This window comes from Pristiophorus japonicus, unplaced genomic scaffold, assembly GCF_044704955.1.
Source record: "Pristiophorus japonicus isolate sPriJap1 unplaced genomic scaffold, sPriJap1.hap1 HAP1_SCAFFOLD_47, whole genome shotgun sequence".
Taxonomy (NCBI): Eukaryota; Metazoa; Chordata; class Chondrichthyes; family Pristiophoridae; genus Pristiophorus; species Pristiophorus japonicus.
This window is the reverse complement of record NW_027254374.1, coordinates 1,709,586-1,725,822: the sequence shown is the minus strand read 5'-3', so window position 1 is coordinate 1,725,822 and position 16,237 is coordinate 1,709,586. Positions and strand designations below refer to the sequence as shown.

At 44.3% G+C, this 16,237-nt stretch overlaps 1 non-coding gene across 1 annotated transcript; it reads left to right on the top strand.

Annotated features, from left to right (window-relative positions):
• The first annotated feature begins 2,347 nt into the window (after positions 1-2,347).
• trnas-uga (transfer RNA serine (anticodon UGA)) lies at positions 2,348-2,429 on the top strand. The gene has a single exon. It is a non-coding gene; the product is annotated as a tRNA-Ser (tRNA).
• Positions 2,430-16,237: the final 13,808 nt, after the last annotated feature.

The window sequence follows — 16,237 nt, the reverse complement described above, 5'->3', positions numbered from 1 at the left end:
ACAACTGTCGCTCCGACATTAAAACACCTACTTGACCTCCTCCTCACCAATCTGTCTGTCGCATATGGAACTGTCCATGGCAATATTGGTAGTAGTGAACACTGGACAAACCTTGTTGATACCAAGTCCTGTCTTCACACGAAGGACAGTCTGTATCGTGTTATCTGGCACTACCACCGTGCTATGTGTGATAGATTCTGAAGAGATCTAGCAGCTCAAAGCTGGGCATCCTTGAGGTGCTGTAGGACATTAGCGGCAGCAGAATATTATTCCACACAATCTGTAACCTTATGTCCAAACATATACCTCACTCTACCGTTACCTTGTAAACAGAGTACCAAACCTGGGTAGCGCCTCAGCCTCTTTTTTCAAGTGAAAGTAGACCCAGCATGTTCAACCTTTCCTGATATGTTTGCACTGACTGTTTATGCATCATCCTTGTAAATCTACTCAGCATCCTCTCAATGCCTCTATATGCTTTTTATAATATGGCGAATGGAACTGTAAGCAGCATTCTGTGTGGTCTAACAAAGGTTAAATAGAGGTTTAGAATAACGTCACTACTTTTATATTCTGTACGTGTAGAAAAAAATAATCTCGTTTTCTTTGCCTTTTGTATAGCTTGATAACCTGTGTTTTAACTTTTAGAGTTTTGTGCATTTTTCTTCTTTGATCGCTTTGATCCTCTACGCCACCCATACTGACATCCTGAAATAATATGCAACCACCCTATTTTCAGAACAAAATATAACACCTCACATTTATATGGTTTGAAATTCAAATGTAAATTTTTCATGACCTCCTGTAATTTGTCGCAGTCGTCCTCAATTTTGACCACCCCACCTAATTAGATATCACTTGCAAATTTCGAAATTATGTTTTTGCTTCCTCGTTCAAATTTTCAATATAACATTTGAACAACAATGATCCCAACACAGGTCGTTGTGGAACACCACTACCCACCTTCTTCCAATAGGAAAAGCTCCATTTTAACACTACTCTCTGCTTTACGTCTTGAAACCAGCGAGCTATCCATTCTTCTAGTTGTCTCCTGATTCAGCATTCTATAACCTGGGCTTGAGGGTCTTCTTGTTCCTGTGCAACAATCTAGAGGTCCCAGTGTTTTATTTGATTAAGTCAAGCATGTCGACTTCCTTAGCAAGGGCAGCATTTGTTGCGCATCTCTAATTGCCCTCGTTAAGGTGTTGCTGAGCAACCATATGCAACTGAATGTCTCGCCAGTCCATTTCAGCGGGCAGTTAAGTGGGTCTAGAGTCACATCTCGGCCCAGACTGGTAAGGTCGGCAGATATCCTTCCCTAAAGGATACTAGTCAATCAGATTGTTTTGTTATGATAATGGTCACCATTACTGGTACTTTTAAATTCCAGGTTTATTTAATTAAATTTAAATTACCGTACTCTAGTGGTGGCCTGTAATTTTCTCTCTCTGGATTAGTAGTCCAGTGAAATAACAGTCATGGTACTATGATTGGCCGCTAGTGTAATGTGCTCGAGTGGTTGAATGACTCCTCCTGTTTCTGGGCAACAGTTGGAGCTAAGGAATGGCAAACCCCCTGGACGGTGAGTGAATTATCATGTCACTATTATTGGTCTCCGCCTGTTTAATGTCCTCGAGGGTCCGAATGACTCCCCCTGTCCCTGTGTGTAATAACAGAAAAGTCCTTTATTGTAAACTGCCTCGGGTGTGCACCGGATTTATTTGATTCCCACTTCGTTTAAGAAAAAGATCCGACTTCCTGTATTGCCTAAAGGACATCCGACAGTGGCGCACTCTGGTGTCAGTTAACCTAAGTATAAATGTATTACCCTGTTCATCATGTTGCGTGTTGGAATGGCAAACCCCTGGTCCTTTGTAATATGCTCGAGGTGTTGAATGGCCTCATCGTATTTCTGTGCAACGTGTTCGTGGGTTTGGCATTGCCTTCTCGTCATCTGTGCTGCAGGTTCGCGCAACAGAATAGAGTTCTACTGTTCTTCCTCATGTCCCTTGCAACTGATTTGAGGGGTTAATGGACTCTGCCTGTCACAGGCTCGATGTCTTGCTCCTGTTACTGCGCAAACGACTCAGGGCGCCCAGAGATTTTAAAGGATAATTGTGGCCTTTGTGTAAAAGCAAGAGATGGGCTGCAGTTTCACATCTCTGAAGTTTTGATTTGCTGCAAAATTGATTGTGCGTAGCAGGAAACATACAATTCTGACGTAAAATCCGTCTCTGGTGGTATTCAACCCCACAACTTTTCAATACCTTATATTACATTAACTCCATGTCTATCTGTCTGATATTTTGAACCGATCATTGGACTGGTAAAGCCTACCACTAATGAAGTTGCGAAGGCCGAGTGGTTAAGGCGTTGGATTTGAAATCCAATGGAGTTTTCCCACGCAGGTTCGAACCCTGCTTGCAGCGATTCTACGGGAAGTGTTTCCTTCTTTAATTGTCTCCGTGTGGAGAGCGCTGGAATCTCATCACATTTCCCATTATTGCACTGATTGATGCGAATCTGATGTTGGAATTGTAAACACTATTAATTTAGAGGCATAAATTAGTGATGGTTGGTTTGTTCGAAACGATTTGCAAAGATCAGTGAGAAAGATACACAGGAGACAGAATGAAAAAATGCCTATTAATAATGAGTCCCTGCAATGTTTGGAAGGAAATCACCTTCAACAAATGAATGTGAACAAGTTTTGACTTTAAAAATGGAACAAGATTTGACAAACGCACCAACGCAAGCCTCGAATCTGCAATCTTCTGAAACCATTAGTTTTGCACCAAAGTGAGGTGCCTGAGCTAAATGGCCAAGCGCCTGCTGCAGTGCAGAGCAGCGTGATGGTGAGAATGAAGGATTGCACACCGGAATTGTATTTTTTTATGTTTGATATTTTCCACTGCAGACCAATCTGCGGCAGTGAGCCATTCTGTGATTGAAATACAAGACGTAGCAAAGCCGCGGAGGATATGCAAATGTACCTTAAATGCTGAAGAACTAATATTTTGCAGCATTGCTTCAAATCATTGCAGGTCCATTGTGAGTTTATTTCCTAAATGTTTATGCTGCTCTAAAATAATTTCACCCTACCACCAAGAATAAAATAATTAGCCAATACTTGAATAAAACGCGCCACTTTGGCGTTATTCGCATCAAACTCGAAACAACAGAGCTAACCAGCCTTATTGCTATTCACTTTTTTCAGACCCTGTGAAAGAAAAAAACTATCATTTCTACGGCGACTATCACCTCAGGACTTCCCAAAGCAGTTCGCAGCAAATTAATTACTTCTAAATTGTGGTCACTGTTGTAATGTAGGAATTGCAAAAATTGACAGCATGGAAGGAGGACATTTCAGCTCATCGTGTAGATACTGGCCGACTAAGAAATTCCCATCCTCAATCCCACTTTCCAGCTCGATGTCCGCTCTTAGGTTACTGCAATTTTAAATGCTCATGCAAGTATCTTTAAATTGTATGAGGGTTTCTGCCGCTACCAGCCAATCAGGCAGTGAGCTCCAGACTCCCACGACCAACTCATAGCTTGTCGAATCAGCAGTACTTCTCCAATAACATTAATATATTCCCCGTGGTTGTTAACGACTCTGCAAAAGGAAACAAGTCCTTCCTACCCACTACATCTTGGCCCCTGATAATTTTATACACCTCTGTATAAAACTCCAGAGAATCAAGTGTGAAATGGTCTCGCCTCAGCGTCCTCTGTGCCATAGAAAACAGAACAGCATTTCCAAACTTTCCTTAAAAAAAAACAGTCCGGGCAACATTCTTGCAATCTCCTCTGCACCCTTTCCAGTGCAATCATATCTTTCCTGAAATGTGGTGCCCATAACTGAACACAGTAGTCCAGCTTCAGCCTAATCAGTGTTTTATGCAGTTGAAGTATAACCTCCGAGATCTTGTAATCAATGCCGCGAGAAATATAGGCAAGTATTGCACATGCCTTCTGAACCACATTATCTACCTGGCCTGTTACCTTCCATGTCTTCTGAACCACATTATCTACCTGGCCTGCTACCTTCAGGGATCTGTGGACTGGCACTCCACGGTCCCTTTAGTCCGCTACACATTTCAGCGTCGTAGCAATTAATGTTTATTCCCTTGCCTTTTTAGACCTCCCCAAATACATTACCTTCCAATTATCCGAATTGAATTCCATTTGCCACTGTTCTGCCCACCTGCCCAGTACATTGGTATCTTCCTGCAGTTTGCAGCTTGCTTCTTCATTATCAATGACACAGAAACAGGCCATTTGGCCCAAGCAGTCCATGCCAGCATTCATGCTCCACTTCATCCTCCTGGAACAGCTCCTGCCACTGTGAAAAGTTACATTTTACGGCACAAATCGCAAAGAAATACCACCAACGATGTGTCCGCAAGATCCTCCAAATGGCCCAGGATGACAGACGCATTAATATGAGAATCTGCGATCAGGCCGACATCCCCATCATCTAAGCACTGACCACATTCGACCAGCTCTATTGAGTGGGCCGCATTGTTCACATGACTGATGCAAGATTCCCAAAGCATACGCTCTGCTCGGAAATCATTCACAGCAAGTGAGCCTCAGGTGGACAAAGGAAACGTTTCAAGGACACCCTCAAAGCCGTTTGATAAAATGCAACATCCTCACCGAAACCTGGCAGTCCATGGCCACAGACCGCCTCAATTAGATAACAGCATCCTGGAGGGCGCTAAGCACCTCGAACTTCGTCCCCGAGTGCATGCAGAAAGCAAGCACAGGCAGTGGAAGGAACTTGCGGCAAACGAGATTCCCCACTCAACTTTTCCTTCAACGAAGGTATGTAACACCTGTGACACAGACAGTAAATCCATTATTGGACTGTTCAGTCACCAAAGAACTCTCTTTTCGAGTGCAAGCAAGTCTTCCTCGAATTTCGTGGGTTGACTATGATGATGATAGTCAAGTTAATTTGTGGTGAACGTTGACCCACACGATTTTGTTGGTGGATGAATATGTGATGATATTGTGATGTATCACTGGAGTTCAGAAGAATGAGAAGTGGTTTAATAGAAACGTTTAAAATTCTGACGGTTTTAGATAGGTTAGATGCAGGAAGAATGTTCCCAATAATGGGGAATCCAGAACCAGAGGTCACAGTCTAAGGATAAGTGGTAAGCCATTTAGGACCGAGATGAGGAGAAACTTCTTCACACAAAGAGTCATGAAGCTGTGGAATTCTCTGCCAGAGGAAGTTGTTGAGGCCAAATCACTAAATATATTCAGAAAATAGTTAGATGTTGTCCTTACTACTAGGGGGGTCAAGATGTATGTTGAGAAAGCAGGAATCGGGTCCTGAAGTTGCATGTTCAGCCATGAACTCATTGATTGGCGGTGCTGGCTCGAAGGGCTGAATGGCCGACACCTGCACCTATTTTCTACGTTTCTATGTTTCTATGTTTGTGAACCTTATCTGTCTGTAAGATTGCCACAAGCGGGCACACCTGTGGGAGATATATTGGTCACCTGTGGGTACCTTGGTGCAAAGAGGTATAAAAGTCAAACCACCACGTTGCTGCCTCACCTTAAAGTTATATTAAATGGTCCAAGGTCGCACTGGCTTAAGTCTACAACACAACCTCTTGGATTTATTCTCAACATAACAACTGGCGACGAGTTACAGACCACGAATTTTCACGCGGAAATGGTTGCCTTTGTTATTCTTGACAGATTTATTGAGGATGATGATTGGGACACCTTCGATGTGCGCCTCGACCGGTACATTGTGGCCAACAAATTGGTCACACCTGAAACAGAGTCAGCGCAGATTCTCCTCACCATATGTGGGTCATCGGTATATGGCCGAGGTAACAACTGGTTGGCAGCGGCCAAACTAACGGACAAATCGTACACGGTGCTGTGCACGCATGCTAACGATCGCCTCAAGCCCAAGGAGAGCATCCTGATGGCCAGGTATGGTTTTTACACACATTGTCGCTCCGAGGGCCAGACCGTGGTGAGTTTCATCGCTGACCTTAAACGCCTTGCGGGGCAGAGCGACTTTGCAGGTCCTTGGGGAAAATGTTGCAGGTACTTTTCGTGCTTGGAATTTGAAACGAAGTCATCGTTCACAAGCTGCAATCTGCCGAATCCCTGTATCTGAGATCGGCAATCACGATAGCCCAGGTCTTCATATCCACGAGCGACAACACGAAGCGGATATATTCACAGAACCGAGGCACACCGGCAAGTACTAGACGTAAAATAATGCCTTCAGCAGGCAGTACTATACACGATAGGGCTAGGGTGACTCAGAGGCCGCTTGGGTGTGCTAATGTGAATCCATTAACTCCATGCTGGTGCTACGGGGACAGTCACAGAGCCTATCAATGTCGTTTTGAGCACTCTATGTACAGGGGCTGTGGGGCAACGGGGCACCATCAGCGATTGTGCAAGCGACCTCGGACTCACAATGTGGCACAATCAGCAGAGAGCGACGGATCCAGCGCAGACCACGCTGAACGAGCAGGAGAGGCAAATCAGCTGAAGGATGAGATGGAAGTGCATGGGGTATACATCTTCACCACCAAAAGTACTCCGATAATGATAAAAGTCAAACTTAGCAACATTCCAGTCTCCTTGGTACTGGGTAGGGGAGCAAGCCAATCGATAATCAGCCACAAGGCCTTTGACAAACGGTGGAGTAACAAGGCACAGAGGCCGAAACTGAGCGCCGTTCAAACTACACTTTGCATTTACACCAAATAACTCAGACCTGTCATCGGCAGTACGGCAGTGAAAGTAGCGTATGAAGGAATGGTGCATGATTTACCACTATGGATTGTACCAGGCGATGGCCCTACGCGGTTCGGCAGGAGTTGGTTTGGCAAGTTCCAGTGGTACTGGGACGACATCAAAGCCGTGCGCTCAGCAGATGACGGTCCGTCCACACACATGCCCAACAATTTCCCGGCACTATTTGAGACAGGCATTGGCAAATTCACAGTGAAGCTCCACCTTTTTCCTGGAGCATGGCCCGTTCATGACAAGGCCCGTTCAGTCCCACATATGATGCAAGCCAAAGTCGAAATCGTGGTGGTCAGACTTCAGCAAGAGATAATCATATCGCAAGTCGCGTTCAACGAGTAGGCCAGTCCAATCGTGCTGGTGCTGAAGAGCGATGGGACGGTCAGAATCTGCGGCGACTGCAAGGTGATGATCAACCGAGTCTCGTTACAGGACCAGTATCCACGACCCAAAGCGAAGGATTTTTTCGCAACGCTCGCAGCGGGAAGGTCGTTCACCAAGCTAGACCTCACCTCTGCTTACTTCAAGCAGGAGCTGGCTGAACCGTCAAATAAGCTGACGTGCATCAACATGCACAAAGGACTGTTCGTGAATCACAGATGCCCCTTTGGGATTTGATTGGCAGCGGCCAACTTCCAGAGGAACAAGGAGATTCTGCTGAAATCGGTTCTTTCACAGTGGTATACGAGGACGACATCTTGATCACTGGTGGAAACACCACCGATCAATTACAAAACCTGGACGAGTTTCTAAAGCGACTGGATCGAGTGGGACTGAGACTGAAACGCTTCAAGTATGTTTTCCTGGCGCAAGAGATCGAATTTCTGGGGAAAGAAATTGCGGTGGACGGCATCAGTCACACGGACTCCAAGACGGAGGCTTTCAAGAATACACCCGGACCACAAAACGTGACGGAGCTTCGTTCGTTAGTGGGACTCCTCAACTACTTTGTTGACTTTCTACCGGGGGTCAGTACTTTGCTGGAACCTTTGCATTACATGCTACGCAAGGGTAACGACTGGGTTTGGGTGAATCTCAAGAAACAGCCTTTCACAAGGCCAGACACATGCTGTGCTCCAAGAAATTACGTGTATTGTCGGACCATGTAAACGTTTGGTACCAGCAAGTGATGTGTAGTCGCACAGGGTAGAGTATGTGTTACAACAAGCAAATGTATCAGGCAAACTGCAAACAGTTGCATATGCATCCAGAAATTTGTCCAAAGCTGAAAAAGACTGCAGTGTGGTGGAGAAAGAAGCGCCTGGCTTGTGTATACGGGGTTAAGAAACTGCACAAATAACTATTTGGTCTCCGGTTCGAGATCAGAACAGACCTGGAACCTCTCACATCACTGCTCTCAGAAAGCAAAGGTATCAACACCAATGCTTCGTCTCACATGCAAAGATGGGCACGAACGTTGTCTGCATATGACTATGTAATCCGCTACAGACCAGGCACAGAGAACTGCAATGACACCCTGACTCGGTTGCTGTTCCCCACTGCCGGTGTGGAAATGGTGCAACCTGCAGACTTGCTTCTTGGATTGGATGCATTTGAGAGCGAGGGGTCACCAGTCACGGATCGCCAGATCTGGTCCTGGACCAGGCAAGACCCCTTGTTATCACCAGTAAAATGGTGCATCCTCAATGGGAGAAGGTCGGTGGTTCCCTGAGAATTGCAAGAGGAAATAGAAAATAGGTGCAGGAGCAGACCATTTGGCCCTTCGAGCTTGCACCGCCATTAAATGAGTTTATGGCTGAACATGCAACTTCAATACCCCCTTGCTGTTTGCTCGCCATACTGCTTGATCACCCTTGTAATAAGGATTATATCTAAATCCTTTTTGAATATATTTAGTAAATTGGCCTCAAAAACTTTCTGTGGTCGACATTTCCACAGGTTCACCACTCTCTGGGTGAAGAACTTTGTCCTCATCTCGGTCCTAAATGGCTTACCGCTTTTCCTTAGACAGTGACCCCTGGTTCTGGACTTCCCCAACATTGTGAACTTTATTCCTGCATCTTACCTGTGTAAACCCGTCAGAATTTTAAACCGTTCTATGAGATCCCTTCTAATTCTTCTGAACTCCAGTGAATACTAGCCCAGTTGATTCAATCTTCCTTGATATCTCAGTCCGGCCATCCCGGGAATCATTCCGGTGAACCTTCACTGCACTCCCAAAATAGCAAGACTGTGCTTCCGAAAGTTAGGAGTCCAAAACTGTACACAATACTCCAGGTGTGGCCTCACCAAGGCCCTGTTCATCTGTCGTAACACCTCCATGCCCCTGTACTGAAATCCACTAGCTATGAAGGCCAACATGCTATTTGCTTTCTCAACCGCCTACTGTACCTGTATGCCAACCTTCAATGACTGATGTATCATGACACCCCGGTCTCGTTGTACCTCCCCTTTTCCTAATCTGTCAACATTCAGATAATAGTCTGTCTCTCTGTTTTCACCAGCAAATTGGATAACCTCAAATGTATCCACATTATACTTCATCTGCCATGCATTTGCCTACTCACCTAACCTATCCATGTCACTCTGCTACCTCATGGCATCCTCCTCGCAGCTTACACTGCATCCCAACTGAGTGTCATCCGCACATTTGGAGGTACGACATTTAATCCCCTCGACTAAATCATGAATGGACAATGTAAACAGCTGGTGCCCGAGCACAGAACCTTGCGGTACCCCACAAGTCACTACCTGCCATTCTGAAAAGTACCCATTTACTCCTATTCTTTGCTACCTGTCTGCCAACCAGCTCTCAATCCACGTCAGCACATTAGCCCCAAACCCATGTGCAAAAACTTTACACATTAATCTCTTGTGTGCGACATAGTCGAAAGCGTTCTGAATGTCCAAATACACAACATCAACTGGTTCTCCCTTACCACTCTACTGGAAATATCCTCAAAAAATTCGAGTAGATTTGTCAAGCATGATTTTCCCCTTCACAAATCGATGCTGATTTGGACCTATCCTGTCAACTCTTTCCAAATGCTCAGCTGTGAAACCCTTAATAATTGATTCCATCATTTTCGCACTACCGATATCAGGCTGACAGGTCTATAATTCTCTCTTTTCTCTAAGCCTTTTCACCGATGCACGGACGAATTGTCACTCCTGTCGGATTGTCTCCCATGGGGGAATCGCGTTATTTTGCCCAAAAAGGGCAGGTAAACGCTTATAAGTGGCCTACACAGTGCGCACGCAGGCAGAGTCATGCACGCTTGCACGTATGGTGGTCCCACATCCGTACACCTATGGAACATACACTCACAGCTAAGCAATGCACCCACGGATGCCCACTGAGTCTGTGATCATGGTCTTCCAAATCATAGTCCAGTGTCAACGTAAAGTTCACTGGCCCCTTCCTCAGGAGGAAATTTCTAGCAGCAGTGGATGCTTCCTCAAAATAGATTGAACGTATAATAATATGATCATGTACATCCACTGCCACCATTGAAAGCCTCAGGGCCAGGTTCGCCACGAATGGGTTAACCAACGTCCTTGTCAGCGACAATAGTCCATGTTTCACCAGCTCAGAATTCAACGATTCAACACCCGCAAAGGTATCAAGCAGGTCAGGTCTGCTCCATTGAACTTCGCCTCCAATGGCCAAGCGGATGACTGTCCAAACCATCAAGCAAAGCTTCAGACGTTTAACTGACACGTCCTTGCAGACCTTGTTATGCAGGGTCCTGCTCAGCTACCGGACGCGCCCCCACTCCCTCAGGTTTTTCGCACTGCAGCATTGCTAATAAAGAGAGTAATCAATATCAGGCTCTCCTTCGTCCAGCCGGACATCAATGATCACATAGAAAACCGGCAACAGAGGCAGAATGTGTGCCATGATCGCACGGCGGTCTCATATTACAGTGAAGTCAATGACCAGGTGTTTGTTCTAACTTATGTGCACGGTCCCAAGTGGATTGCTATCATAGGATTAGCCAAGGAAGGGAATAGAGTCCTTGTTTTGAAATTGTTGAATGGGTAAACGTGTAAAAAACACCTCTATCATACGAACTGCAATTCACGTGCTACCAAGAACAATTTGAGGAACACCCCACCATCTACGATCCACCACACATAACCAATCGGCAAGTGTTATCAACTCAACCACGATAATGAACCCACCTTGCCCGACAGTCCAACCAGACCAGCTGAGCTTCCATGCAGCGATGACACGATCAACTCACAAATGCAAGGATGTCAACTCAGGCCATCGATCAGGGAACACAGACTGCCAGATCGCCTCAACCTATAAGTAAACTGTACTCAAGATTTTGGGGAGAAATTACATAACGTTTGTGAACCTTACTTGTTTGTAAGACTTGCCTCCAGAGGGCACACGTGTGGGAGACCTATGGGTCACCTGTGAATAACTGGAGCAAGCAGGTATAAAAAACAGGCCACCATGTTGCTGCCTCACCTTGGAGTTATCGTAAACAGACCAAGGAAACAATGACTTAAGTCCACAACACAGCCTTGTGGAGTTATTCAAAACATAACAGTCATAACGTTGACAGTCAAGTGGTGCTGTTTTGAGTCTTGCTTGCTGGAGATCGTCTTTGCCTGGCACTTGTGTGACGCGAATTGCATAACCTGCTTGATGTGGTTATTTGTGGCACACAGCAACATATGCACCATAATTGCCGATAGGTTAGTGAATGATTGATAATTGCAGGATGGATGCGGAGAGATTCGTGCAGGTAATTGAAGGCTAGTTCCAGGAATTGAAGTCGTCGCGGAAATATCAGCCTAGGACACAAACGTATGTTGAATTTAGCTGCTTACATTACTGACGTTTGCCACCGTTGGTTACAGCATGACGCTGCTAACGCCATGTTCGGGGGCACGGCCACCATATGGGTGATAGCATGTTTTGTGGGGTTGCTAGTAGATTATTCGTGTTGTTTTAAAGCTGCTTATTGTTTGTAAGGATACTCACACAATACTTTGAAGTAATGCAGAAAAAAGTTCGATCTGCCGAGAGCTCATGGGCCTGAGAGGTTAACCCAGTATTTCTCTCGCCAACGATGTTCCCTGACCTGCTGAGTGTTTCCAGTATTTATTGAACAATTCCAAACAGCATCTGCTGCACATTGCATGTTATGTTGGTGATGTGTCACCCTATCAAATATGAAATAAAATTATTGCATATAAGTTGCAGAGGTTGGAATGATAAATTAAATATATATCCGAACATTGGTGCTTCAGCTGTAGGATGCACACCTACTCATCAATCTGTGCAGTATCCTCTCTCATACAATCACATCTTTCCTGTCCTGTGATGGACAGAACTGCAAGCAATACACTGGCTGTGGCCCAAATGTTGTTTTATGGCGTTGAAGCCAAACCTCCCTGCTCTTATAGACGATGCCTCACCTAATAAATATATATTCCGTATGCCTTCTTAACCAACTATCGTTCCACCTTCATGGATCTGTGAAACTTCACTCCAAGGACCCCTTGTTACCTTATACATCTCAGTGTCCTATCATTGAAGGTGTAATCCCTTGCCTTGATAGCCCCCCCCAAAGTAAATTACCTCAGACTTCTCATGATTGAATACCTGTTTCCATTGTTCTGCCCAACAGTCTCTGGCTTTCCTCTTCATCATCAACCACACAGCCGATTTTAGTACAATCTAAAAACGTCTTTATCATATCATCTACATTTATGTCTCAAGCATTGATATATACCACTAAACGCAAGGTACCGACTACTGAGACCTACGGAACTCCATGAAAACAACCTTCAGTCACTTATTCTTTAGAAGATGAGCATAGAATCTGAGAAGATAAAGCACAGTTAGAGCTGGAAGGTCGAAGATTAGTATGGCAGTTCAGACGACAGAGCAAATAAAGATTGGAAAATAGACAATAAATGAGTTTGGCTGTGCGATCTGACGTATTACTAAATGCAAGGAGTATGGTGAATAGAGCAGCGGAGCTGACGGTACAGATTATTATGTTGCGCATGATATCTTAGCAATTACTGAAACAAGGAATAAAGAGGGGCAGGATTTTCAACTCAACACTCCTGATGACAGGTATTTCAAACAAGATAGAGACAGGATTATGAAGGAGGGGGTGGCAATGTTGATTACTAAAAGTATTGCAGCTATGAGAAGGTGTGATATGTTCGAATGATCTTCAAATGAGGCTAAATGACAAATAGGAACAACTGCATTGCTGGGAGAGTAGAGTAGGCCCCAAAAAAGCAATGTGTTGGCAAATGTCTGACAGATGCATGAACATATTGCAGTAATATTGGGTGATTTCATTTACTGTAATATTAACTGGTATACAATCACTGTAAAAAATATAGCCAGCATATAATTCTTAAGTCGCATTCAGGATAACTTTTTTTCAGCCTGTATTTAGCAAGACCAACTTGGGCGAGGGCGGTTCTTTACTTCGTTTTATGCAACCAAGCTAGGCAGGTGGAAGGGGCATCAATGGGAGAATCACTGCCGTGACTCCGTAAGAGCGAGAGCTTCATGTATAGCACGTTTCCTGAGATGATCACTCGGCAGCTTAAGAGAGTGCAGGCAGGAAATGGATGTGTGGTCGTCAGACAGAAGGGGAGGAGCAGCCAGGTATTGAAGAAGTCCCCTGACTGCAGCTTGCTCCGCTAACAGCATTCTATTCTCCGTACTGGTGTGGCGATGGCTCATCCGTGAATGCAGTGAGAACTAATTCCACGGTGCCACAGCTGGCACAGCTGCACAGGGGGGCGAGGGTTGAGGGAGAAGCGTGGAAGAGCAATAATGGTAAAATATTCGATTGTTAGTGGAACAGACTGGCGGCAGATCACATTCCAGTCAGGTACGTTGCCTCCATGGTGCAGGGTCAAGTTTTGAACTGAGCAGCTGCAGGGGATGTCGTGGGGAGTGAGTGAACAACCATAGGCTGTGGTCCATTATTGTATCAATGATATAGGAATAAAGATGGATCAGGCACTGCAGCTATATTGTATGGAGCTAGGAGAGAGATTAAAAAGAAGGACTCCAAAAGTAGTAATTTCCGGAATACTCCCAACGCCACGTGCCAGTGATGAGAATGATTTTATATCTATTGCGGAGACATGGCTGAAATAAGGGCAGGTATGTTCGGTGAACATTTCTGCTGAAATGATTTTTAGGCGGGTGAGAGAGTGGGATAAAAAAGAGTTGAGGAGATACGTCGCAGTGTTGATTAAAGAAACAATTGCAGCTGAGGAGAGATAACATGCTTGATGGATCATCAATTCTAGATATATGGGATCAATGGAACAACATAATCGCGGCAACCACACTGTTGGACGTGTATTTTCGACCGCTAACAGTCAGAATGAGAGAGAAGATCAAAAATTGTTGGCAAAGTTACAGAGGAGGAATAGAAGTCGGTTGCAACTACACAAATCTTAACTGGGATAGAATTAGTGCGGATTACATATTTTGGAAACATTTATAAAATGCATTCAGGAGATCTTTATTTGCCATTATATAGCAGGCCAAAGAAGGGAGGGGCGTTTCTGACTTAGTTTTAGTTAATGAAGCTGAGCGGGTGGAAGAGCTATCAGTCGGAGAGCATTTTCGTAATAGAGATCGTAATTCAGTTACATTTAGTGTAGTTGTGGAAAAATACAAGATTAGACAGGAATAAATAATCTCAATTCCGGAAAAGCCAATTCTGTAAAGCAGACATAGGATTTAGGCAACGTTGACTGAAAACAGATATTTGAAGCCAAAATTGTGTCGAAGTATTGGGACGCATTCAAGGAGCAGATCCTCAGGGTTCCGAGCAAATACGTTCACTCAAAGAAAGAGGGTGCGACTAGCAAATTCAGAGCCCCCTGGATACCAAGGGGTTTACAAGGTAAAATAAAGGAAAATATAGGGGCTTATGCCATAGCGATGCATCAATGCATCAGAAACATTCGAAGATTATACGAAGTGCAAAAGTGAAATTAAAAATGAAATTAGGAAAGCAAAGTGAGTGCATGAAAATATTTTGGCAAGTAAAATCAACGAAAACCCAATGTTTTATAAATACCTTAAAAGCAAGACGATATCTAAAGAAAGAGTAGGGCTCATTAGAGACCGTAAAGTAATCTATGTGCGGAGGTGGAATATTTGTTTACGGTTCCTAATGAATACTTTGCATTTGTTTTCATAAAAGAGAGCGGCGATGCAGATGTTTCAATCGGGTCGGGGGGAAGGTACGTAAAATATTAAATGAAATAAACATAGTAATGGAGGAAGTCTTCTGCAGGTTAACAGCTTTGAAAGTGGAAAAATTCACAGGGCCACGTGAAATGTACCTAGGCTTTTAAGAGAAGCAAAAGAGGAAATAGCATAGGGTCTGACCATAATAATACTCTCTGGCTCTGGACTGGAGGACAGCTAATGTCGTATCTTTGTTTAAAAAGGTGAAAGAGATCGATGATCAATTACAGACCAATCAGCCTAACCTCGGTTTTGGAAAGATTATTGGAAAAAATTCTGAGGAAAAGGATAAATATTTTTGAGAAAGTCTAGGTTTGGTCAAGGACAGTCAGCATAGCTGTTTTCAGGGAAGGTCCTGTATGACTAAATTGATTAAATTTTCTGACAATCATTGTCCACAAGGGTAGCGCATTTGATGTCGTGTATCTAGATCTTAACAAGGCTATCGACAAGGTTATATATGGCAGACTGCTCAGGAAAGTAAAATGCCATGAAATCCAATGCAACGTGGGATGTTGGATCCAAAATGTTCCTGGAGGCAGAAAGCAAAGGGTAATAGGTGTTTTCACAACTGGAAGGCTGTTCGAGTGGGGCTCCTCATGGCTCCTTGCTTTTTAAAGTATACATCAATGAATTAGACGTTAATGAAGGGGGTATGATTAAAACGTTTCCAGATGACACAACCTTTGGCTGTGAGGATGATAATGAAGAAGAACGTTCTTGAATGTCGCTCGGTTTCAATTAAGTGGTCACGTGGGCAGAATCGTGGTGAATGGAATTTACTGCGGAGAAGTATTTGGTAATGTATTAGGGGATGCCTAACAATGCAAAGGAATACACATTAAATGGTACGGCACTGAGAAGTGTACACTAACAAAGGGAATGTTTAATGCATGTCCACATACACATGAATGTAGCAGCACAGGCAGAAAAGTGCGTGAAGAAGGCATCCGGAATACTTTCCGTAAATGACGAGGCATAGAATATAAGAGCAGGTCGGTTATGCTGGAACTGAATAAACAGCTGGAGTACTGCGTGAAGCTGGTCACCATATTACAGGAAACACTTGATTGCACGAGACAGGGTACATAGGAGATTTACCAGGATGTGGCTTGGAATGGGGAATTTTAGATACGGGGAAAGATTAAACAGGCTGGTTTTATTTTCTCTAGAACATAGGAGGCTGAGCGGAGAATTTGTTCAGGTGTTTACTTT